Source organism: Erythrolamprus reginae, chromosome 10, assembly GCF_031021105.1.
Source record: "Erythrolamprus reginae isolate rEryReg1 chromosome 10, rEryReg1.hap1, whole genome shotgun sequence".
Lineage (NCBI taxonomy): Eukaryota > Metazoa > Chordata > Lepidosauria > Squamata > Dipsadidae > Erythrolamprus > Erythrolamprus reginae.
In genome coordinates this window covers 13,276,919-13,304,084 of record NC_091959.1, presented here as the reverse complement: position 1 = coordinate 13,304,084, position 27,166 = coordinate 13,276,919, and the positions used below count along the sequence as shown (strand labels likewise).

General features: G+C 42.5%; 1 protein-coding gene and 1 pseudogene across 1 annotated transcript in view; both read right to left on the bottom strand.

Moving 5' to 3' along the window:
• Nucleotides 1-27,166, bottom strand: part of SV2B (synaptic vesicle glycoprotein 2B) — an 87,630-nt gene that overhangs the window by 47,399 nt on the left and 13,065 nt on the right. The gene's annotated exons all lie outside the window — the stretch shown is intronic.
• LOC139172725 (dysbindin pseudogene) lies at nucleotides 1,330-2,396 on the bottom strand (annotated as a pseudogene).

The window sequence follows — 27,166 nt, the reverse complement described above, 5'->3', positions numbered from 1 at the left end:
AAGACTAGGTGATTGCTTGGCCTGGACTCCACAAATCTCACAGAAGGCCTTTGAATGTTGCACCCCACCCAGAATCACTTATTTGTGAGGAGGCCAACTCTATAAATTAGATGAGTAAGTAAACAAACACCTTCCTGCCATTTGCCTGTCAATCAGCAGATGGCTTGAGGGTTGTTTTTTTTTCCTTATCTAACTGCAGATGGAATGCTAATGCGTGCACACACATTCCTTGGTATCCGCTTCACTACTACCAGTTTGTAATCTTTCAACTACATTATAAAAAGCCTCTTTGAAACATCTGCAGGGAGAGGGGGGGATTCACTATCAGGGTTAACACAGAGGGCATCTTCCACAGAAGTTCACTCAAAGCTAGGCAGATGGAATATAGATTTAATAGCTGCAGATGAAGGCACTGGATATTTCCATTCCAATGAGCATGGGGGATGGACTAGAAGACCTCCAAAGTCCCTTCCAGCTCTATTCTATTCTATTGTTTTCAGTCAGAGTGATTCTTCTTAATTTAAAAACACATACACACCAACCCTTAATATTCTAAGAGGGCTTGAGAAGCAAAGAAATAATATGACAGATGTGGCATTGCTGTGGGAAATCCCAGTGGGGCTTATTAAGTGAGTTACCTGTAGATCCTATATTAGGAACAGAAAAGCATCTTGAAAGTCACTGTAATGAGGGGAACAGATGCTGTCAAACTGATTTCAGCACCATGGCCAGCACCTACTCTGATTGAGAGAACCAGATAAGCTCCTTCCAAGTCAATGTTACAACTACTATTATTTTTATATTTTATATTTTATATTTTATATTTTATATTTTATATTTTATATTTTATATTTTATATTTTATATTTTATATTTTATATTTTATATTTTATATTTTATATTTTATATTTTATATTTTATATTTTATATTTTATATTTTATATTTTATATTTTATCTTATTTTATCTTATTTTATCTTATTTTATCTTATTTTATCTTATTTTATCTTATTTTATCTTATTTTATCTTATTTTATCTTATTTTATCTTATTTTATCTTATTTTATATTATTTTATTTTTATTTTTATTTTTATTTTTTTTGATTCTTTAATGTAAATATCCATTCAATCTCTCTTGTTCCAAATAACTAGCCTATTGTCCGTTGCATGATAAACAGCCTTTTTTTACAGTCAGTCTTTTAAGAACAAAAATATACTAACTTACCACAAAGGCTTAAAATTATCTCTGTATTATATAGCTCTACTGAAGATTGTAAAATAAATCTATTCACAATTTGTCCTTTTCAGTAAGCATCAACATGGAAGGTAAATTGTTCCAAAGGCAAGAGTTTATTGCTTAATGGGCGTGCTTTCAGAATGTGTTTCATATTAAAACACATATTTTCTATGACTGCATACGGTTATCTCTGAAGATAAAACATGACTAGCTCTGCCAATTATTTCTTTCCTCATTCACGCCAGTCTCAATTCCTATACGGCAGTGGGATAAGCCTCAATCTGTTAATCACTTTCATCGCTGACATCTGAGGGGCTCTTCGTTTCTGTATTCACAAGGGCAGTATCCACTTGCACATCTTTCTCATCTAACTGGACCACTGGGGCTTCTCCTTCACAGGCCTCTTGACTAGTAGAATCTGTCCCGGGTGCTTCTGAGGACAACTTCTCGCCCAGCTCTGACTGAGTGGAAACCTGAAAATTGATTTCACTTGGATGGGTGCTGGAATCTGACCCTATCACAGCAGGTAGCAAAGAACTACTCCAGAATTAAGGAAGACATCTAAGGCTTCTTGATCCGACATATCAACGAGGTCCATTTGTTCCAACGTGTCCACATTCACTTCCATGGAAGACATGCTCCCTATTGGCTCCCGTCTTTCAGCTATCTGTAGATAGCCTGTGGTGAGGTACTGTTCCATGTCCTGTTGGAAAGCTTCTTCAAAGAATTTCTGTCGCTCCTTTAGCTTCATTTCCTGGGAATGCTCCATGTCCAGCACTTTCTGAACATGCTCTGTATCAAGTTCAGCTTTGAAGATTTCCAGTTCTTTCCTTTTTGTCTTTTTGTAATTTTCACGCGGTAATATTTGCATGTGCTTGAATCTTTGCAATTCGCACTGTCCACAAAGATCTTCAAGATGTAATAAATGATGTTCCATTTCTTTAAAATGTGCTTCCAGTTGGACCAGGCTAGCTGTTGTAGATTCCAAGCCTGCCAGAAATACTGGAATTTGTTGGAGCTGGTCTTGAAGGTCCAAGAGACCACTTCTCTTTTTCTCCCAATAGGCAGAAAGCATTACAACTTCACTATCCACCAGCTCTCCATGTTTTGCACACTCTTTTGCCCCTTTGTGAAGTGCTGCCCAGGAATCTTCATACCTACTCAGCAAAACTACACCAGCAGAAAATTCTGGTAAATTCTGTGCAGTCCTCTGTTTATTTATTTTAGTTTCTCTTGATTTGTCACTGAAGATTTTAAAAATATTTCAAAAATATTTATTTAAATATTTTATATTATTTTATATTTTATTTTATTGTTTCATTTGCATTTCTAGGTCACCTTTCTCCAGTGGACTCAGAATGGCGTACAAAATATACGGGCCCAGAATCTGAAAATATCATTTTACACAGCACAATACTTAACCAAATGGTGTGTTTGAGATCTGCATTATGCGAAACTGATTGGGGTAGATTGTAGGGCTGACACCGAAACATAATTGTATCATATTTTATCTATATCTTAAATTATTGTATTTTATTCCAATTCCATTCTAAATTGTATTTTATCCAATTCCATTTAAATTGGTTATTGATCAAATTTTAGTAATAGTGGTACCTCTACCTACAAATACCTCTACTTGCAAACTTTTCTAGATGAGAACCAGGTGTTCAAGATTTTTTTGTCTCTTCTCCAGAACCATTTTCCACTTAAAAACCCGAGCCTCCAAAACTGTAACCTGAAAATGTGGGCAACAGCCTCTGTGGGGCCTCTCTAGGAATCTCCTGGGAGGAAACAGGGCTGGAAAAGGCAGGGAGAAGCCTCTGTGGGGCCTCTCTAGGAATCTCCTGGGAGGAAACAGCCTGGAAAAGGCAGGGAGAAGTCTCTGTGGGGCCTCTCTAGGAATCTCCTGGGAGGAAACAGGGCTGGAAAAGGCAGGGAGAAGCCTCTGTGGGGCCTCTCTAGGAATCTCCTGGGAGGAAACAGGGCTGGAAAAGGCAGGGAGAAGCCTCTGTGGGGCCTCTCTAGGAATCTCCTGGGAGGAAACAGGGCTGGAAAAGGCAGGGAGAAGCCTCTGTGGGGCCTCTCTAGGAATCTCCTGGGAGGAAACAGGGCTGGAAAAGGCAGGGAGAAGCCTCTGTGGGGCCTCTCTAGGAATCTCCTGGGAGGAAACAGGGCTGGAAAAGGCAGGGAGAAGCCTCTGTGGGGCCTCTCTAGGAATCTCCTGGGAGGAAACAGGGCTGGAAAAGGCAGGGAGAAGCCTCTGTGGGGCCTCTCTAGGAATCTCCTGGGAGGAAACAGGGCTGGAAAAGGCAGGGAGAAGCCTCTGTGGGGCCTCTCTAGAAATCTCCTGGGAGGAAACAGGGCTGGAAAAGGCAGGGAGAAGCCTCTGTGGGGCCTCTCTAGGAATCTCCTGGGAGGAAACAGGGCTGGAAAAGGCAGGGAGAAGCCTCTGTGGGGCCTCTCTAGGAATCTCCTGGGAGGAAACAGGGCTGGAAAAGGCAGGGAGAAGCCTCTGTGGGGCCTCTCTAGGAATCTCCTGGGAGGAAACAGCCTGGAAAAGGCAGGGAGAAGCCGGCCATCTTGGGCTTTTCTGGGCTGCCAGAGGAGCCTTTTGGCGGCGCTTAAGGAGGCTTTGGCAGCCCAGAGCGAACAAAGCATTTTCCTTTCTCTGGGTGCTTGGAAAGGGAATAAATCTCTGCCAGTGCCCAAAGAAAATAAACACTCCTTTCATTCTGATCAATGACTATCCTTCTCCTCTTCTTCTTCCACCTCCTCCTCCCACCCAAATTCTGAGCTTTTATTTCTTTCCTAATGGGTTTGACGCATTATTTGCTTTTACATTGATTCCTATGGGAAAAATTGCTTCTTCTTACAAACTTTTCTACTTAAGAACCTGGTCATGGAATGAATTAAGTACATAAGTAGAGGTACCACTGTCATTTGTTTCTGGAACTCTGCCCTTCAATGTGGCCCAAGGACTAATCAATTAATCAATCAATCAACAACAACAACAACAACAACAACAACAACAACAACAACAACAGAGTTGGAAGGGACCTTGGAGGTCTTCTAGTCCAATGCCCTGCTTAGGCAGGAAACCCTACACTACTTCAGACAGATGGTTATCCAACATCTGCTTAAAAACCTGAAGTGTTGGAGCAAGATGTTCATGGATTAATTGTTCTAACTGTCAGGAAAGTTCTCCTTAGTTCTAAGTTCCTTCTCTCCTTGTTTAGTTTCCACCCATTGCTTCTTGTTCTAAATAAAGATAAAGATATGGAGGTAGTCCTTGACTTAAGACAACCGAGCCCAACATTTCTCTCACTAAATGAGACCTCGGGTAAATGAGTTTTACTCCATTTTCTGACTTTTCTTGCCTCCTGTTGTTAAAGTCTTCGAGTCTTCGGAGAGGGGCGGCATACAAATCCAAGTAATAAAATAAATAAAATAAAATGAATCACTGCCGTACTTAACTTAAGTAATAAGGTTCTTAAGTGAAGCTGGATTTTCTACTGAGTTTGCTTGTCGGGAGGTCACCAAAGCTGTTCACATGACCACAAGATGTGGCCATCGTCATAAATATGAGCCACTTGCCAAGCATCTGAATTTTGATCCCATGATCGCGGAGATGCTGCAACAGTTGTAAGTATGAAAGATGGTCGCAAGTCACCTTTTTTTCAGCCCCATTTTAACATCAAACTTCCACTAAGCGAACCCTTGTTCAAGGACTACCTGCAGTCGCCTCTTTCCTTGATTTACCCTATTTTTGGAGTATAAGCCACACTTTTTTCTTCCCTAAAAGAGGCTGGAAATTTAGGTGTGTCTTATACTCTGAATGTAGCTTTTTTTAAAAAGCTTCCCCCCCCCCCAGCCCTAACTAGGTGCTAACAATCTTCCCAGCTCGTAACTTGCAGGTACTTTTATTGTTACTCTTTGCGAAGAATGTTTTCCAAGCCCTAAGTCTTTGCAGGGTTTTTTTCATTGCTCTAACTTGTTCTGAATAAGTTTCTTTCCAGCCCCTAACCAGGTGCTAACGATGTTCCCAGCTCTTACCCACTTGCAAGCTCTTTCATTTTTACTCTTTGTGAAGAATGTTTTCCAAGCCCTAAGTCTTTGCAGGGTTTTTTTCATTGCTCTAACTTGTTCTGGATAAGTTTCTTTCCAGCCATAACCAAGTGCTAACGATGTTCCCAGCTCTTACCCGCTTGCAAGCTCTTTCATTGTTACTCTTTGCGAAGAATGTTTTCCAAGCCCTAAGTCTTTGCAGGGTTTTTTTCATTGCTCTAACTTGTTCTGGATAAGTTTCTTTCCAGCCATAACCAAGTGCTAACGATGTTCCCAGCTCTTACCTGCTTGCAAGCTCTTTCATTGTTACTCTTTGCGAAGAATGTTTTCCAAGCCCTAAGTCTTTGCAGGGTTTTTTTCATTGCTCTAACTTGTTCTGGATAAGTTTCTTTCCAGCCATAACCAAGTGCTAACGATGTTCCCAGCTCTTACCCACTTGCAAGCTCTTTCATTGTTACTCTTTGCGAAGAATGTTTTCCAAGCCCTAAGTCTTTGCAGGTTTTTTTTCATTGCTCTAACTTGTTCTGAGTAAGTTTCTTTCCAGCCCTAACCAGGTGCTAACGATGTTCCCAACTCTTACCCACTTGCAAGCTCTTTCATTGTTACTCTTTGCGAAGAATGTTTTCCAAGCCCTAAGTCTTTGCAGGGTTTTTTTCATTGCTCTAACTTGTTCTGAATAAGTTTCTTTCCAGCCCTAACCAGGTGCTAACGATGTTCCCAGCTCTTACCCACTTGCAAGCTCTTTCATTGTTACTCTTTGCGAAGAATGTTTTCCAAGCCCTAAGTCTTTGCAGGGTTTTTTTCATTGCTCTAACTTGTTCTGAGTAAGTTTCTTTCCAGCCCTAACCAGGTGCTAACGATGTTCCCAGCTCTTACCCACTTGCAAGCTCTTTCATTGTTACTCTTTGCGAAGAATGTTTTCCAAGCCCTAAGTCTTTGCAGGGTTTTTTTCATTGCTCTAACTTGTTCTGAATAAGTTTCTTTCCAGCCCTAACCAGGTGCTAACGATGTTCCCAGCTCTTACCCACTTGCAAGCTCTTTCATTGTTACTCTTTGCGAAGAATGTTTTCCAAGCCCTAAGTCTTTGCAGGGTTTTTTTCATTGCTCTAACTTGTTCTGAGTAAGTTTCTTTCCAGCCCTAACCAGGTGCTAACGATGTTCCCAGCTCTTACCCACTTGCAAGCTCTTTCATTGTTACTCTTTGCGAAGAATGTTTTCCAAGCCCTAAGTCTTTGCAGGGTTTTTTTCATTGCTCTAACTTGTTCTGAATAAGTTTCTTTCCAGCCCTAACCAGGTGCTAACGATGTTCCCAGCTCTTACCCACTTGCAAGCTCTTTCATTGTTACTCTTTGCGAAGAATGTTTTCCAAGCCCTAAGTCTTTGCAGGGTTTTTTTCATTGCTCTAACTTGTTCTGAGTAAGTTTCTTTCCAGCCCTAACCAGGTGCTAACGATGTTCCCAGCTCTTACCCACTTGCAAGCTCTTTCATTGTTACTCTTTGCGAAGAATGTTTTCCAAGCCCTAAGTCTTTGCAGGGTTTTTTTCATTGCTCTAACTTGTTCTGAATAAGTTTCTTTCCAGCCCTAACCAGGTGCTAACGATGTTCCCAGCTCTTATCTGCTTGTTACTCTCTCCAAATAAGGTTTTTTTTAAAGCCCCAACCAGGGGATAAAATAATGTGCTGAATCTGACCAGACTAAGGACACTAGCTAGATGAATATCTGGTAAGCAGATTCTTTCCCTTATTTTCCTCCCAAAAAACTAAGGTGTGTCTTATACTACAAAAAATATAGCAAATTGTGCATTTGGCACAAAGGCCAAAGAAAACACACTTTCAAAAAGGCTAGAAGGGGCGGGGGGCTTGGAAATGCAGCTCCATATCTGAAGAAATCATTGCAGCCATTGAATTATTTAAAGACACCATTTTGCTCACAGTTTTTATTGTTCCAAACCTTTCCTGTGTGCACGGATAAAAGGGCAAATGATGCTACTGCTTCATTAGCAAGCATCTGTTTCCTCCAAGGAAAAGTGAGCAGACCTGAGGGTGAGTAATTTATTCCTATGAATAACTGAGGGGAGGAGTTACTTTTAAGTTACTACAGGGCTTTGCTGTTTTAAAAAAGAGAAAACCGTACGGTAATCAATGAGGAAGCCATCCATTCTTCTACGTTTCTTACAGAGCAACCCAAAAGCCATCCATCTACCTGGGGAATGATGGGAAGGGGCTATCCTTTTGCCCAAGAAAACAATTAACCTCGGAGAGCCTCACGAACCCCTCATTTCAAGCTTGAGCTACAATTTAATTTAATTTAATTTAATTTAATTTAATTTAATTTAATTTAATTTAATTTAATTTAATTTAATTTAATTTAATTTAATTTAATTTAATTTAATTTAATTTAATTTAATTTAATTTAATTTAATTTAATTTAATTTAATTTAATTTAATTTAATTTAATTTAATTTAATTTAATTTAATTTAATTTAATTTAACTTAACTTAACTTAACTTAACTTAACTTAACTTAACTTAACTTAACTTAACTTAACTTAATTTAATTTAATTTAATTTAATTTAATTTCACCCAATCCCAATGGGACTCAGAGAAGGCCCTCCCCTGCAGGCCCACAAACCTACATTATAATAATAATTAATAATAATTTATTAGATTTGTATGCCGCCCCTCTCTACAGACTACATTGTTTTGTCGACGGGACCTGAAGAACCCTGTTTGATCTGGGAGGGATGTGGCAGGAGGCGGTCCTGTGGATCAGTGTTTCCCAACCTTGGCAATTTGAAGATATCTGGACTTCAACTCCCAGAATTTCCCAGAATTCTTAGGCACAGCAAATGCTGGCTCGGGAATTCTCTTCAATTTGCCAAGGTTGGGAAACACTGCCATAAATAGTCTGGCTTAAGCCATGTAGGGCTTTATAGGTCATAACCAACACCTTGAATTGTGATCGGAGACTAATTGGCAGCCAGTGCAGTGCGCAGAGCATAGGTGTTATATGGGTACATTGTCTGGCTGACAGGACCTGGAGAGGGCCAACTCTGCAGGACCTAACCGGCCGCTGGGATACATGAGGCATTATACAATATGCATGAAGTGTGTGTGAGTGTGTAAGTAAGGAACCCTAAAATCCAGACAGGATGCAGTAGGAGAGATGGACAGATTGTTCCTTCTGCGTGTGATTGAACCGCCCCCTATAAAACTGCAATGCTCAGAGTTACTGGCATGTACTTGGAAAGGCAACTGGCAGTAAAGCAGGGAACACAGCAGACTTTGGCTCCTCCCGTTCAACTTCTCCGCTCCACACACACACAATTACACACCCACTGTCCCCTGCAACTGCAGCCCCCAGGGTGCCTTCGTAAAGGAAGAGCTGGGTTAGCCGAAGGCAAGGTGTGTTTGAGCTTTCCAGCCTGCTGGCCCCACCCTCCGCGCTGCTGCAGCCTCCATCCTACAAAGCAGCTGGTGCGTTTCAGCTCCACGGTGCTGTTTAAATATTGGAAGGAGCTGTCATCTGGGACCGGGGAGAGCTGCAAAAGGATGAGTCACACCTAGTGGGAGCCTTCAGGCTGCTACCTGGAAAGCTCCATTGTGGGAACTTCAGATCGTGCAGAATGCAGCTGCGAGAGCAATCATGGGCTCCTCTAAATATGCCCATATCACACCAACACTCTGCAGTCTGCATTGGTTGCCGATAAACAATGCCGCTTGGCAGGACCCAGGGGAAGAGCCTTCTCTGTGGCGGCCCCGACCCTCTGGAACCAACTCCCCCCAAAGATTAGAATTGCCCCCACCCTCCTTGCCTTTCGTAAGCTACTTAAGACCCACCTCTGCCGCCAGGCATGGGGGAATTAAGACTTCTTCTCCCCCTAGGCTGTTACAATTGTATGCCTGGTATGTTTGTTTGTATGTATGTTTGGTTTTGTATATTAAGGGGTTTTAATTCGCTTTTAGTATTGGATTATTATTGTATATTGTTTATGATTGTTGTTAGCCGCCCCGAGTTTTCGGAGAGGGGCGGCATATAAATCCAATAAAACTTGAAACAGCAGCTCACGGCTCAACTATTCCAGTCAGCCCCAAAAAGGACTGCAAGTTTCAATATCTCCTTCCATCCCCCCTCCCTCCATCCCTCCCTCCCTCCCTCCCTCTCCCTCTCTCCATCATCACTATCTAGCTATCATCTTTATCAATCTATTTACTTCTATCAATTTATCTGTTTATGTAATCTATCCTATCTCATGCCTCCCTCTGTCTCTCTGTTTTTCGCTCTCTCCTCCTCTCTCTCCATCTCTCTCATCATCACTATCTAGCTATCATCTTTATCAATCTATTTACTTCTATCAATTTATCTTCTATCAATTTATCTTTACCAATCTATTTACTTCTATCAATTTATCTTCTATCAATTTATCTTCTATCAATTTATCTAGAGAGGATACACTCTAGATCCAGGCCTTCGTGCCACTCTCAAATTTCCTGGGAAATTTTTCTGGGCTCAGGTTCTTAAGTAGAAAATTGTTCTTAAGAAGAAGCAAAAAAATCTTGAACACCCGGTTCTTATCTAGAAAAGTTCTTAAGTAGAGGTGTTTTTAAGCAGAGGTATAATGTTACCAGGGAGAAAACTTTGTAAAACAAGGTGGACAATTCTTATTGCCTTTTAAGCAAGGTTGTTACAGTGAGTTCTGGGGTTTAGATCTTTTGAAATGAGTGCACCAAGGTCCTTGACACAGCGTGGGTCATCTTTTTGATCTTCCCTCTCAGCCTCCTGAAAAACCATAGCAAATAAGCAAACTTACTTATTTATTTATTTATTTATTTATTTATTTATTTATTTATTTATTTATTTATTTATTTATTTATTTATTTATTTATTTATTTATTTATTTATTTAGTCCAATACACAATAAGGGTTTTAGTGGGTATATATATATGTCACATGTTTAAGCTGAATTTGAAAATTAAGGGAGACTAGGATAGATCTATTTCGGCCTTATTTTGGCTTCATCAGCTAGCCATACCCACTGGGACTTGAACCTGCAACCTTTGCCTTGTAAGGCAGAGAATTATCCTCTAGGCTACAGTATCCAATCCCTTCAGCTCTGTACCAGGGAAGGGTTACATTTTGTGTCGAATCACCCTGGTATATTGAAGGAACATCACAGCTCCTGTTTTGCCTCTCGGCCCTATATATATATATACACTATATATACACATAGTAAAATACATGATGAAGGTTATAGAGGAGATACTCATAGAAAATATATCTGAGAAATAATAGAAAAGAAGGTATAGTAATAGAACGTATCAATGAAAGAATAGAAGAAGATATATAGGAATAGAAGAAAGGTATAGGAGATATAGGAGAGTAATAGAACAGGGGACGGAAGGCACTCTAGTGCACTTGTACTCGCCCCTTACTGACCTCTTAGGAATCTGGATAGGTCAACTGTAGATAATCTAAGGGCAAAGTGTTGGGGGTTTGGGGATGACACTATGGAGTTCGGTAATGAGTTCCACGCTTCAACAACTCGGTTACTGAAGTCATATTTTTTACAGTCAGGTTTGGAGCGGTTAATATTAAATTTAAATCTGTTGTGTGCTCTTGTGTTGTTGTGGTTGAAGCTGAAGTAGTCACCGACAGGCAGGACGTTGCAGCATATGATCTTGTAGGCAATACCTAGATCTTGTTTAAGGCGTCTTAGTTCTAAACTTTCTAGGCCCAGGATTGAAAGTCTAGTCTCGTAGGGTATTCTATTTTGAGTGGAGGAGTGAAGGGCTCTTCTGATGAATTATCTTTGGACATTTTCAAGGGTGTTAATGTCTGAGATGCGATATGGGTTCCAAACAGATGAGCTATATTCGAGGATGGGTCTGGCAAAAGCACTTTTTTTACAAGCACTTTCTCTGCAACGGTTCACAGTGATATCACTTGGATCGTTTACCATGTTAAACAAACCCAGTTTATTGACAACAGAACGGGAAAGGCTTCAAGCTGGAGATAGGTCCAATGTTCAATTAAAATGTTCCAAAATTCTCCCGATAAAATGAGAATTCAGAAGGAATAGAAGACAAATTGACATTAGGAAATTTGGGCTGGCTTTTTTCCCCCTTCTCATTTCTAGATGAAAATCTTCCGTGCCAAATAAATTATTAAGAGGAAGACACAGCGAAGAGGAAAAGCTGCCTGGAGAGACCACAGATGGGGGAGGAGAGAGAAAATAAACAGATGAAGGACTGAATGTTCACGACAGAAGGTTTGAAGGATGCATAGAAGAGAAGTGAAAAAACGAAGCACAGAATTTGGGTTTAGCTAGTCTAGAGCAGTGTTTTTCAACCAGTGTGCCGTGGCACACTAGTGTGCCGCGAGACATGGTCAGGTGTGCCGTGAAGCTCAGAGAAAGAAAACAAGAGAGAGAGAAAGAAAGAAAGAAAGAGAAAGCAAGCAAGAGAGAAAGAGAACAAGAGAGAAAGCAAGCAAGAGAGAGAAAGCAAGCAAGAGAGAGAAAGCAAGCAAGAGAGAGAAAGCAAGCAAGCAAGAGAGAGAAAGCAAGCAAGAGAGAGAAAGCAAGCAAGAGAGAGAAAGCAAGCAAGAGAGAGAAAGCAAGCAAGAGAGAGAAAGCAAGCAAGAGAGAGAAAGCAAGCAAGAGAGAGAAAGCAAGCAAGAGAGAGAAAGCAAGCAAGAGAGAGAAAGCAAGCAAGAGAGAGAAAGCAAGCAAGAGAGAGAAAGCAAGCAAGAGAGAGAAAGCAAGCAAGAGAGAGAAAGCAAGCAAGAGAGAGAAAGCAAGCAAGAGAGAGAAAGCAAGCAAGAGAGAGAAAGCAAGCAAGAGAGAGAAAGCAAGCAAGAGAGAGAAAGCAAGCAAGAGAGAGAAAGCAAGCAAGAGAGAGAAAGCAAGCAAGAGAGAGAAAGCAAGCAAGAGAGAGAAAGCAAGCAAGAGAGAGAAAGCAAGCAAGAGAGAGAAAGCAAGCAAGAGAGAGAAAGCAAGCAAGAGAGAGAAAGCAAGCAAGAGAGAGAAATAAAGAGAGAAAGAGAGAGAGAAAGAGAACAAGAGAGAAAAAAGCAAGAGAGAGAGCAAGAGAGAGAGAGAGAAAGAAAGCAAGAGAGAGAGAGGGAGGGAGAGAAGGTGGGAGAGAGAAAGACATAGAGGGAGGTAGGGAGGGAGAGAGAAAGAGAGCAAAAAAGAGGAAAGAAGGAAGAGAGAAAGAAAGAGGGATGGAGAGAGAGAAAAAAGAGGAAGGGAGAGAAAGAGGGAGAGAGAAATAGAGTGAGAGGGAGGAAGAGAGAGAATTTTTTTGTCCAATATTTTTTGAGGGGGGCCCCCCTCAATGTGCCCCATGGTTTTGTAAATGTAAAAAATGTGCCGCAGCTCAAAAAAGGTTGAAAATCACTGGTCTAGAGAAAAGAAGCACTAGGGGTGACATGACAGCAGCATTCCAGTACCTGGGAGGCTGCAGAAAGAAAAGCATCAATTTATTTTCCAAAGCACCAGAAGGCAAGACAAGAAACGATGGATGCAAAAGAATCAAGGAGGGAAGCAACCTAGAATTAAGGAAAAACTTCCTAACAGTGAGAACGATTAATCAACGGAACAGCTTGCCTTCGGAAATTAGAAACATAGAAACATAGAAGACTGACGGCAGAAAAAGACCTCATGGTCCATCTAGTCCGCCCTTATACTATTTTTTGTATTTTATCTTAGGATGGATATATGTTTATCCCAGGCAGGTTTAAATTCAGTTATTGTGGATTTAGAAACATAGAAGATTGATGTCAGAAAAAGACCTCATGGTCCATCTAGTCTGCCCTTATACTATTTCCTGTATTTTATCTTAGGATGGATATATGTTTATCCCAGGCAGGTTTAAATCAACTTCCTGTGGATTTACCAACCACCTCTGCTGGAAGTTTGTTCCAAGGATCTACCACTCTTTCAGTAAAATAATATTTTCTCATGTTGCTTTTGATCTTTCCCCCAACTAACTTCAGATTGTGTCCCCTTGTTCTTGTGTTCACTTTCCTATTAAAAACACTTCCCTCCTGAACCGTATTTAACCCTTTGACATATTTAAATGTTTCGATCATGTCCCCCCTTTTCCTTCTGTCCTCCAGACTATACAGATTGAGTTCATGAAGTCTTTCCTGATACGTTTTATGCTTAAGACCTTCCGCCATTCCTGTAGCCTGTCTTTGGACCCATTCAATTTTGGCAATATCTTTTTGTAGGTGAGGCCTCCAGAATTGAACACAGTATTCCAAATGTGGTCTCACCAGCGCTCTATATAGCGGAATCAATAATCTCCCTCTTCCTGCTTGTTATACCTCTAGCTATGCAGCCAAGCATCCTACTTGCTTTTCCTACCGCCCGACCACACTGCTCACCCATTTGGAGACTGTCAGAAATCATGACCCCTAAATCCTTCTCTTCTGAGGTTTTTGCTAACACAGAACTGCCAATACAATACTCAAATTGAGGATTCCTTTTCCCCAAGTGCATTATTTTACATTTGGAAACATTAAACTGCAGTTTCCATTGCTTTGACCATTTATCTAGTGAAGCTAAATCATTTACCATATTACAGATGCCTCCAGCATGAGATTTGGCTTCTGCACATGCACAGCAAGCAAAATCTCACATGAGGACACGTGCACAGAAGCAAAAACACACCAACCATCAGTGAAATCTCGCAAGAGAGAGCATCCTCATGTGGGGTTTCATTTGCTGCACATGCACAGAAGCCAAATCTCAGGTGGGCGCATGTTTGCATGCATCAGGGGCACGAAGATGTGTGTGTGTGTGCATTTCCATTTCTGCTACTGGAGCCGTGATCCCAGTTGTCCTGGCTGCAATCCATCACTACTCCCACCACTGCCGCTACCAGTTCGTAGAACCGTAACATAGGTGTAGCAACCCCCCCCCCCCCCGCTGATACTAGTACAGTGGTACCTCTACCTATGTACGCCTCTTCTTACAAACTTTTTTAGATGAGAACCAGGTCTTCAAGATATTTTTGCCTCTTCTCAAGAACAATTTTCTACTTACAACCCCAAGCCTCAGTAACTGGAAAAGGCAGGGAGAAGCCTCCGTAGGGCCTCTCTAGGAATCTCCTGGGAGGAAACAGGGCCAGAAAAGGTCGGGAGAAGCCTCCATTGGGCTTCTCTAAGGAATCTCCTGGGAGGAAATAGGGCTGGAAAAGGTGGGGAGAAACCTCTGTGGGGCCTCTCTAGGAATCTCCTGGGAGGAAACAGGGCCTCCACCCTCCCTGTGGTTTCCCCAATCGCATGCATTATTTGCTTTTGCATTGATTCCTATGGGAAAAATTGCTTCTTCTTACAAACTTTTCTACTTAAAAACCTGGTCACAGAACGAATTAAGTTCGTAAGTAGAGGTTCCACTGTATTCCAAAGGAAATTGGAAGCTTCTTTTTCTATTTCTTCTTAACCTTCCTTTTATCATATCTTCTTTCTTTCTTTCTTTTTTCCTTCCTTCCTTCCTTTCTTCCTTCCTTTCTTTCTTTCTCTCTCTCTCTTTCTTTGTTTGCTTTATTGTGTGTTAATTTTCTGGTGGTTTTTAATGTTCTTTTGATTTAAAGTTTATATGAAAAATAGAGACGCTTTTCAAGGGATGTGAACATTACGCTGTGCCTCACGTATGAATAATTCAGTAATCTACATTTTACTTTTGACAGAAAGCACTTTCATTAACCAGTCAACTTGCTCTCCAGATAGTTCCAATTAAAAACAAAAAGTGTCTTACTCTTGAGACAGCATCGTAAATCTGGCTAGCTCACAATTGTTCTCAAGAAAACGTCCAAAGTCCCTTTACAGACTCTTTCTTGGCTACCAATATTTGATGTTTTTGCATATAGTGGATAAAAAAGACAAAAGTTGGAATCTTTTTTTTAAATTGCATTTGACTGAGGCCATTGCAACACACCCTATTTTAGGCTTTCTTCAAAGATTACACAAGCTGCATTAGCATTATAACTTTTGTTTGTGAGCCAAGCACAAAGTGCTGAGCACCGTATTCGAAACTCTAAATCATTAAAGCCTCGGGTATCTAAATCCCAGACAAGTGACTACTTTGGGTTTTTTTTTCTCTCTCTCTAAAATATTAATTGGTAAGCAAGATCATATATAGAACAGACTGCTGGAGGAATCTAAAGAATTTAAGCTGGTTTCTATGAACTTTTTCACAGCCTGAAGACTTTAAAAATCATTCAAGCGGTGTTCTGCTCATCTGATTTATTTATTTATTTTATTGGTTTTGTCAAGTACGTATTGGTGGCATACAAAGCTATAACAATGTTTATATACATCAGGGGTCACAAACTCAATTTACCTGGGGGGGGGGGCGCTGGAGGTAGAGTCTGGGTGAGGCTGGGCCGCATCAGGTTTTCCACAAGAAAAGCTCTTACAAAAACATTCCAATGTTATCAAATGTCTTTATTTTTTCAGCTTATACAGTAGTACCTCTAGATACGAGCTGCTCCACATGCGAGTATTCCAAGTTACGAGCCACCAGTGGAGAGAAATTTCTGTTCCAGACCCGAGCTCAAATTCGGGATACGAGCCGAGCGTCCACTAGGTGGCGCAAGAATCCTTGCTTCTGGTTATCTCCGAGGGGAAAAACAAAGTCTAAAGCCATTTGTTCCAGATACGAGTTGTTCGACATACAAGCTCCCTTCTGGAACGAATTAAACTCGTATCTAGAGGTACTACTGTATTGTGTTTAAAAATACAAATAAATTAACAAGTTCATAAGAAAAATATAAATCAATCAGTAATAAATAAATAAAATGAAAATGATAACAATATTAATAATAATAATAATATTAATAATAATAATGATGAGCCAGGGTGGCACAGCATGTAGAGTGCTGTACTGCAGGCCACTGAAGCTGACTGTAGGTCAGCGGTTCAATTCTCACCACCGGCTGACTCAGCCTTCCATCCTTCTGAGGTGGGTCAAATGAGGACCCAGATTGTTAGGGGCATTATGCTGATTCTGCAACCACTTAGAGAGGGCTGTAAAAGCACTATGAAGCAATATAGAAGTATAAATGCTAATTTATTTATTATTATTTATTTATTATTTGGATTTGTATGCCGCCCCTCTCCGAAGACTCGGGGCGGCTCACAACAAGTGAAAAACAATCCAATACATAATCCAATTAATTAAAATATTAAAAGTTTAAAAAAAACCCTATACTAACATACACACACACAAGCATACCATGTATAAATTCAGCGGGCCCAGGGGGAGATGTTTAATTTCCCCATGCCTGATGGCAAAGGTGGGTTTTGAGAAGTTTACGGAAGGCAGGAAGAGTAGGGGCAGTTCTGATCTCCGGGGGGAGTTGGTTCCAGAGAGTCGGTGCCGCCACAGAGAAGGCTCTCCCCCTGGGGCCCGCCAACCGACATTGTTTAGTTGACGGGACCCGGAGGAGGCCCACTCTGTGGGACCTAATCGGTCGCTGGGATTCGTGCGGCAGAAGGCGGTCTCGGAGATATTCTGGTCCGATGCCATGAAGGGCTTTAAAGGTCATAACCAACACTTTGAATTGTGACCGGAAACTGATCGGCAGCCAATGCAGACTGCGGAGTGATGGTGAAACATGGGCATACCTGGGTAAGCCCATGACTGCTCTCGTAGCTGCATTCTGCACAATCTGAAGTTTCCGAACACTTTTCAAAGGTAGCCCCATGTAGAGAGCATTACAGTAGTCGAACCTCGAGGTGATGAGGGCATGAGTGACTGTGAGCAATAAGTCCCGGTCCAGATAGGGCCGCAACTGGTGCACCAGGCGAACCTGGGCAAACGCCCCCCTCGCCACAGCTGAGAGATGGTTTTCTAATGTGAGCTGTGGATCGAGGAGGACGCCCAAGTTGCGGACCCTCTCTGAGGGGGTCAATAATTCCCCCCCCCCGGGTAATGGACGGACAGATGGGATTGTCCTTGGGAGGCAAAACCCACAGCCACTCCGTCTTATCCGGGTTGAGTTTGAGTCTGTTGACACCCATCCAGGCCCCAACAGCCTCCAGGCACCGGCACATCACTTCCACCGCTTCGTTGACTGCGCATGGGGTGGAGATGTAAAGCTGGGTATAATGCTATAGGTGCAGCACAACCAGGCATGCAAAATTCTGGTATTACAGTTAGTGATGGGCGAGCTTTACGCAAAATTCGTCCGAACCCGAACCCGAACCGAACCCGAACTCGAACTCCAAACACTTCGTGATGTCAAAGTGACGTCTCCGTGATGTCAAAGCCCCAGCGGGAACCACCTTTAACATGTTTATTTTTATGAAGTGGTCCCCGCCGGGGCTTTGACGTCACGGAGACGTCACTTCCTGGCTTTCGGTGTGGAAGCTGGGGGAGTGGGGGCAGGGGATTCCCCTCTGGCTGCCACCGCACCCCTCCCCTTTGACTTTGGAAGGAGGATGGGCGCGTGCAGTGTGTGTGGGGAGCGTTTCTCCGTTGGGAAAGTAAGACGGTGGAAGGTTTCTTGGTGGAGACCACCTCGGCAGCGGCTTTAATGCACTGAGAAACTTGCCACTGTCTTACTTTCCCCATGAAGAAACGCTCCCTACACACACACCGTGTGCGCCCATCCTCCTTCCGACGTCACTCCCACCACTCCCCCAGCCTCCCCATGATGGGATTCCAGGGGCGAGGCTTTGACGTCACGGAGATGTCACTTCCTGGTCAGCCAAGGCGAACGAACACCGAACGCCACCCCGAACTTTGTCCGAAGTTTCAAAAAAATTCGGGTTCATATTCGGCATACTGAACAGTGCAAAATTCGGTACGGACCCGAATTGTGCGAGCTCGGTTTGTCCATCACTAATTACAGTCCCTCTCAACAAAATTTATTTATTTATTTTATTTATTTATTAGATTTGTATGCTGCCCCTCTCCGAAGACTCGGGGCGGCTAACAACAATAAAGAAGACAATGTAACAAATCTAATATTAAAAACAATCTAAAAAACCCCAATTTAAGAGACCAATCATACAAACAAGCATACCATGTATAAATTCTATAAGCCTAGGGGGAAGGGAAAAATTTCAATTCCCCCATGCCTGACGACAGAGGTGGGTTTTAAGGAGCTTGCGAAAGGCAAGGAGGGTAGGGGCAACTCTGATATCTGGGGGGAGCTGGTTCCAGAGGGTCGGGGCCGCCACAGAGAAGGCTCTTCCCCTGGGTCCCGCCAAATGACATTGTTTAGTTGACGGGACCCGGAGAAGGCCAACTCTGTGTGACCTAACCGGTTGCTGGGATTCGTGCGGCAGAAGGCGGTCCGGGAGATATTAATTTTCCTGGGGAGTGGAGTTCCTGCTGTGATCTGTCTGGTAGGGCTGACGTGAAATAAAATCTGAAGCAACAGCAAATTTCTTTAAAGCCACCTAGAAAAGATTTGCTAGCCAAGAAAGTGACCTGCTAAAGCACCAACTGAAGCCTTTTCCTTTCACCCTTACTACTCAACCTCTAAATCACAGCCTTTCCTCACTCTCGGCAGATTCTGACAGCCGAGAGCAGATGAATGTTCTTCGGGGTAAAGACGGGGCAAAGTATGTTCACTCTTTGTCTTCATTTCTCAAGAGCGCCTATATTTAGTTCCCCGAGTATTTCCCCCTAGGACCTCGTTTCCAGGCCCCACAAGTTCTTGTCGGTACACCTCGCACACGTGGGAGAGAGTTCAGTGGAAAAAGGAAGGAAGAAACAATACCCCAAAGGGAGAGGATTTTATTTAGGTGGGGGGAAAGAAAGAAAGGAAGGGAGGGAGGGAGGGAGGGAGAGAGAGAGAGAGAAAGAAAGAAAGAAGGAAGGAAGGAAGGAAGGAAAAAAGAAAGAAAGAAGGAAGGAAGGAAGGAAGGAAGGAAGGAAGGAAGGAAGGAAGGAAGAAAGAAGGAAGGAAGGAAGGAAAGAAAGAAAGAAGGAAGGAAGGAAAGAAGGAAAGAAAGAAAGAAAGAAAGAAAGAATGAAGGAAGGAAGGAAAGAAGGAAAGAAAAAAAGAAAGAAGGAAGGAAGGAAGAAAGAAAGAAGGAAAAGAAAGAAAGAAAGAAAGAAAGAAAGGGTGAAAAAAAAAGGTTCATTTCCTTCAAGGTAATAATTTTAGCCAATGTCAACAGGTGTTTCAGAGACCTAAGACAAGACACATCTTGACTGTTTAGTTCTGTTCAGAGGTGGGCTGCTAAGGTATAATGGTGATGCGTGGACACGCAGGGGCGCCTGTGTCTCTGAGCGCTAGCAGAGTCCAGCGCAATTCTGCTACTGCACCTGGGCAGGTAGCGAAATTGCGTGCAGACACACAGGTGCAGTAGCAGAATTGCGCTGGACTCCGCTAGCACTCAGAGCCACCGGGGCGAGCACACGTCACCGTTCCCCCTTCACAGCCCACCTCTGGTTCTGTTCTTCCCATCCTATTTGGGGATCTACTTTGGCACAGATCCTTTCTCCACCACCGGGAACTGACTACTCCATCTGTGGCTCCAGGTTGACGAATAATAATAATAATAATAATAATAATAATAATAATAATAATAATAATTTATTAGATTTGTATGCTGCCCCTCTCCGAGGAATCGGAGCGGCTCACAACAATAAAACATCATATACAAATCCAATGTTAAAACAGTCTTTAAAAAAACCCTATTAAAAACAGTCATACAACCCAAACACACCATCCATAAAATCAAAGGCAGCTAAGGATATATCAATTCCTCCATGCCTGGCGACATAGATGAGTTTTCAAAAGTTTGCAAAAGGCAAGGAGGGTGGGGACAGTCCTAATCTCTGGGGGTAGCTGATTCCAGAGGGCCGGGGCCGCCACAGAGAAGGCTCTTCCCCTGGGTCCCGCCAGACGGCATTGTTTCATTGACGGGACCCGGAGAAGGCCAACTCTGTGAGACCTAATCGGTTGCTGGGATTCGTGCAGCAGCAGGTGGTCCCGAAGATATTCTGGTCTGATGCCATGTACAACACAAGCCTGTCTCTGCTTTCAAATTGCCAAAGAGGGAGAACTGTTTTACGGACCATATTTCAGAGAGCTTTGACTTGACTCCTTGTGGGTGGCGCTTTTTCTTTCAGCTCTAGTGAGACCCAGAGAGTGTGTCCTCATTTGCACCTAACCGCAGCGCATTCCTACCTTGGCAACCTTTCCCCCAGGAGCATGGCTTTCATGCTGCGCCTTTGAGTAAGAGAGGCTTCCTCCAACCTCAGTTGCATCCCCTCCTCCTGATTTCAGGTTCTCCAAAGACAGACTTAAAAGTGAATATATTTATTGATTGGTTTTATTTGTTAGTGTACAGAGAAATAACGCATCGGACCAGAATATCTCCGGGTCCGCCTGTCCGCCTTCTGCCGCACGAATCCCAGCGACCGGTTAGGTCCCACAGAGTTGGCCTGCTCCGGGTCTCATCGACTAAACAATGTCATTTGGCGGGACCCAGGGGAAGAGCCTTCTCTGTGGTGACCCCGACCCTCTGGAACCAGCTCCCCCCAGAAATCAGGACTGCCCCCACCCTCCTTGCCTTTCGTAAGCTCCTTAAAACCCACCTCTGTTGTCAGGCATGGGGGAATTGAGATATTCCTTTCCCCCCAGGCCTATACAATTTATGCATGTGTATGTTTGGATTTAATAAGGGGTTTTTAGTTATTAAACATTAGATTTGTTATATGCTGTTTTACTATTGTTGTTAGCCGCCCCGAGTCTGCGGAGAGGGGCGGCACACAAATCTAATAAATGAATGAATGAATGAATGAATAAATAAATAAACAAACAAACACTGTTTATATAAACTGCTCAAAAAAAATAAAGGGAACACTCAAATAACATCCTAGATTTGAATGAATGAAATATTTTCATTGAATATTTCATTTGCACAACTATTCCATTTGCACAACAGCATGTGAAATTGATTGTCAATCAGTGTTGCTCCATAAGTGGACAGTTTGATTTCACAGAAGTTTGATTTACTTGAAGTTATATTCTGTTTTTTAAAATGTTCCCTTTATTTATTTATTTTTTGAGCAGTGTACATGATATTGGTATTAAATAAGAGAGAAACTTAGGACAAGGGATGGTAGGCAGACTGATGCACTTATGGACGCCCTTTACTGGCATCTTAGGAATCAGGAGAGGTCAACAGTGTTGACCTGTTAATCTGTTATCATACTGAACCTTGTGGGTTAAGTACAAAACCTTAAAATGTTCCTGTGCTCCTCAACAGCTGTCTATCATTTGTCCTTTTGGTGGCTATTCAAATAATGTGATTTCATCCACTGAAAAAGAGTCCAAGCACCTATTTCAAAACTTATCTTAATAATAATTTATTAGACTTGTATGCCGCCCCTCTCCGAAGAATGGTAAGCCATGCTCACCCAATCACATGACTGGCTTCCTGGGCTGTGTGCCAAGCCCCCCTCTTCCAAGCCACCCCCACCTTCTTCTTCCTCCGAGGAAACTGCACTACCTGACTCTGTCGGCAATAAAAACAGGCCTATGACATGTTGATGTTTCCCCTGCCTCCACCTCCACATTCCTTGGGGCAGGAGCTGGGCCAGAGCCAACCACAACACTATATAAACTGTATGTGTATGTACACTCACTCACTCACTCACAGAGAGAGAGAGAGAGAGAGAGAGAGAGACACCTCTTCTAAAATTATACACATTCAACCTCGTTTACTGTGATAGGAAAAATATACCCAGAGCCCAGAAGTGGGGGGGGAAAGAAAAAAATTCAAAAATTTTCTACTGGTTCTGTGTACCTGACCGTACCCATAGAAGCCCATCACTGCTCTGATCATGCAGGAATTATTTACTGTACTGTACTGCTATTTCCCGTTCCAGAATTCTATTTAAAATAGCACTATCGATTGGGTTCTTGCATTGCAGTGAGTTAGGTGTTGGTGTGTGCTCAGCAGGCATCCAGCTTCCATTGCTGTCAGAAGAAGGAATTGCTGTAACTTTACCGCACATTAAAATTTTTCTATGCTACTATTTGTCAGACTGCAAGTCAACTTCTTTTTTTAATAAAAAAAGCTAAGAAATCAGGCTGCCAGTCTTCTGTCTATTGTTTCTCATTAATCACTGAAATTATATGGTGCGTGGTCTCCGTCAGCATTTCCAGCTGTTGATCGCATGAAATGTGCAAACCCCCTTAGTTTTTATCTTCAGTACCTGCTGGCTGATAAGTGGCTATGTTGATTCAAATGTCTGCAGAACCCAAACAGAATGGACGGGTGGCAATTCACGTCGATTGCTAATTGATGTAACCGTTTTTCGTATTTTCTACTTTAATGCTGAGGTTTTGCCGATTTTGATTAAGCTAGTTGTCTCTTGGTACTCTGTAGTTCTGTACATGCACAGAAGCAATTTTTTTTTTTGCAAAAATCTCACGTGCACGCATGTCCCCTTGTGATATTTTGCTTCCTGTGCATGCGCAGAGCAGAATTTTGCTCGGACATATGTGCGCGATTGTACCGGTAGGAAATCCCCACTGACTTGGAACCCTGGCAGGTAGTGCTATTTTTATTGATTTGATTATGTTTGGTCTAGTTAGGTTTTGCTGGAAAGATTGTGCATTGAATGAATGGGCTGCAAATTGAGTTATGTATTTGTTCTGCTCTATGAGTCTAACAAGAATATCTGCCTCTCTGTTGTTCAATCTGTCCCTCTGTTCTCTCCCACATTCATACATTCTTCCAGCATCCACCCACAGCCCACTCTACATTCATCCACCATAATTAATAATAATAATATAATAATTTATTAGATTTGTATGCCACCCCTCTCCGAGGACTCACAACAAGTAAAAACATCAAATACAAATCCAATATTAAAACAGTTTAAAAAAAACACTATTAAAAAAACAATCATATGTTGTGATTCCGTCTGAGGCCCCTCAGGGAATGGCTGACCCTCTGCCGGCTCTCTGCTCAGGGGGGGAGGATGAGGAACAGGAGGGAGAGGAGGAGGAGGTTCAGGCAGACGAGGAGGAGGAATCTCAGCCCGAGGGGGAGCTCTCCCCAGCAAGCAGCCTGGATTCTTTAGATGACCAGGCACAAGGAATAATAGATTTCCGGCAGAGAAGGGCAATCCAACGAAGGGGACAATTAGCCAGGTACTTCAAGCACTGCATGGGCAACAGCTGGGTTTGGGTGTGGTGCTCTCCGGAAAGGCTAAAAAGGCAGACCCACCCTTCCTGGTTTGTGGAGAATTATCTTTGGGAGTCGTGAGACCTGGCTGTGATCTTTGGCGTTTTGGAATTCTGGCTTGTGACTTTGAATACTGAAACCTTGAGGGGAAAAGGTGGGTGTGCCAGCAAGAGGTCTGCTGTGAAGGCTCATAGCCTGCCTGTGGGGAAGAACAGGTTTTCCTCTGTGTTTATTTTCAAATTATAAAGTGCTTTTGTTTCTACCAGTGTGTCTGGATGCTTTTTCCAGTTGGTGCTGAAGTCTGGGGGCACCCAGACAGAACATCATACAACCCAAACACACCAGATATAAAGTCAAGACAGCTAAGGATATATCAATTCCTCTATGCCTGGTGACACTGCATGAGTCAAAAAGAGGGTGGGGAAAATATTGACTGACCTGGACACTCCTACCCTCAAAATGTCAGTACAGAGCACTGCACACCAAGACAACTAGACACAAGAATAGTTTTTCCCCCCGAACACCATCACTATACTAAACAAATAATTCCCTCAATACTGTCAAATTATTTACTAACTCGACACTACTATTTAACTAATTTAATTTAAATTTAATTTGTGTTTTGCTTGGCCCCCCTCCCCTTTTTTTGGTCATTATTTTAAAAGCAATTTTAGAAAGGTTAGCCAAGACAGGCAGCCAGAGGTTCCAACCTTAAATTCCCTTCCATTCTGCAATTCTTGCAGTGTGGCCTTTGTTGTTTGGCATGCTTCACAAATGGCTGAATTCCCTTAGTGATGGATTCCAGCACTTAATCTTTCTGGAAAGGCAAAGGGATCTTGGAGGCTGGAAGCCAAAGACCAATGAGACTTTTAAAAAAGAACTGTTAAGGGAAAGGTTTCAAAAAATAAAAACGCCCATGGAAGAATATTATCTTGTCTCTTGGTGCACCGGCTCTACTAAAGTAATTTAGTAATTCTGCCGCACGAATCCCAGCGACCGGTTAGGTCCCACAGAGTTGGCCTTCTCCGGGTCCCGTCAACTAAGCAATGTCGTTTGGCGGGACCCAGGAGAAGAGCCTTCTCTGTGGCGGCCCCAACCCTCTGGAACCAGCTCCCCCCAGATATCAGAGTTGCCCCCACCCTCCTTGCCTTTTGCAAGCTCCTTAAAACCCACCTCTGTCGTCAGGCATGGGGGAATTGAAATTTCCCTTCCGCCTAGGCTTATAGAATTTATACATGGTATGCTTGTGTGTATGAGTGGTTTTTTAAATTGGGGTTTTTAGATTGTTTTTAATATTAGATTTGTTTACATTGTCTTTTTATATTGTTGTTAGCCGCCCCAAGTCTTCGGAGAGGGACGGCATACAAATCTAATTAATAATAATAATAATAATAATAATAATAATAATAATAATAATAATAATAATAATAATAATAATAGAAACATAGAAGTCTGACGGCAGAAAAAGACCTCATGGTCCATCTAGTCTGCCCTTATACTATTTTCTGTATTTTATCTTAGGATGGATATATGTTTATCCCAGGCATGTTTAAATTCAGTTACTGTGGATTTATCTACCACGTCTGCTGGAAGTTTGTTCCAAGGATCTACTACTCTTTCAGTAAAATAATATTTTCTCATGTTGCTTTTGATCTTTCCCCCAACTAACTTCAGATTGTGTCCCCTTGTTCTTGTGTTCACTTTCCTATTAAAAACACTTCCCTCCTGGATCTTATTTAACCCTTTAATATATTTAAATGTTTCGATCATGTCCCCCCTTTTACTTCTGTCCTCCAGACCAGTGTTTTTCAACCAGTGTGCCGTGGCACACTAGTGTGCCGCGAGACATGGTCAGGTGTGCCGCGAAGCTCAGAAAGAAAGAGAGAAAGAGAGAGAGAGAGAACAAGAGAGAAAGAGAGAGAGAGAGAGAAAGAGAGGGAGGGAGGGAAGGAGAAAGAAGGAGGCAGGGAGGGAGAGAGAGAAAGAACAAAAAAGAGGAAGGAAGGAAGAGAAAGAAAGGGGGATGGAGAGAGAAAGAAAGGAAGTGAGAGAAAGAGGGAGGGCGAAAGAAATAGAGTGAAGGGGAGGGAGAGAGAGGATTTTTTTTGTCCAAACTTTTTTTTAGCGCCCCCCCCCCTCAATGTGCCCCAAGGTTTCGTAAATGTGAAAAATGTGCCGCGGCTCAAAAAAGGTTGAAAATCACTGCTCCAGACTATACAGATTGAGTTCATTAAGTCTTTCCTGATATGTTTTATGCTTAAGACCTTCCACCATTCTTGTAGCCCGTCTTTGGACCCGTTCAATTTTATCCATCTCTTTTTGTAGGTGAGGTCTCCAGAACTGAACCCAGTATTCCAAATGTGGTCTCACCAGCGCTCTATATAGTGGGATCATAATCTCCCTCTTCCTGCTTGTTATACCTCTAGCTAATAAATAATAATAATAATAATAATAATAATAATAATAATAATAATAATAGTAATAGTAATTCTTTTCTGGAAAGAGAGCCCAGCCAGGGCCAGGTAAAAACTGACTCATCATTGTCTCTCTCTCTCTCTCTTTCCAAGGGCTGAATCCAGACTCTGCACACCAAAGATCATTGTTCCCTTTTCTCATAAAACAATCAAACAAGCCATAAACCTGATTCATGGTTAAGGAGGAACAGTAGTGCAGACTCAGCCGTTATGTGCCAAACGGAGAGCAGCCGTTTTTTTCCTACCCCGGACAAGGTCATCTCTGAAGGCCATTGGAGCAAGGCCCATGCAAGGCCCTGTGATGCCACTTGTGAGAAATGGACACAAGGGGTGGTTGCAATGCTGCCTTGGCAAAGCCAGGTAAGTTTGGGATTTGGTGTCCGAAAGATGCAAGCGACGAGAGTGTCAAGGTTCCAGGTAGCAAACTAAATCAGAGTCCAAGTCAAAGTGCAGTGGCACCTCTACTTAAGAACTTAATTCATTCCGTGACCAGGTTCCTAAGTAAGGAACGTTCTTAAGAAGAAACAATAGGAATCAATGTAAAAGCAAATAATGTGTGCAAACCCATTAGGGAAGAAATAAAAGCTCGGAATTTGGGTGGGAGAAGGAGGAGGAAGAAGAGGAGGAGAGTTGCTGCCAAAGGAAGAAGGTGAAGTGAGGGGAATCAAAAAATCCAAAACTTTAAGACTTAAAAAAAGAGGTGGTGAGGAGGAGAACACACCTCCCATACACCAGGCGTGAGGCTGCCTCTCATACACTGGCTGCTGCTGCTGCTGCTACCTGCTGCCTCTTCCTTCCCTCTCCTCTCATTCTCTCACTTTGTTGCCGGTGTCTTTCCTTTGCAGTGGTGACTCCTCGGCTGCCCAGAGCAAAGGGAGCATTTCTTTTCTCTGGGCGCTGACAGAGGTTTATTCCCTCTCCAAGCGCCCAGAGAAAGGAAAATGCTTCGTTCGCTCTAGACTGCCAAAGCCTCCTTAAGCGCCACCGAAAGGCTCTTGTGGCAGCCCAGAAAAGCCCGAGATGGCCGGGATTAAAGAGGTAATAGCAGTAAATTGGCCGGGTCTTCGTGCCGCTCTCATATTTCCTGTGAATTTTTTCCGGGCTTTGGTTCTTAAGTAGAAAATGGTTCTTGAGAAGAGGCAAAAAAATCTTGAACGCCCCGTTCTTAAGTAGAGGCGTTCTTAAGTAGAGGTACCACTGTACTCCTCAAAATTCCA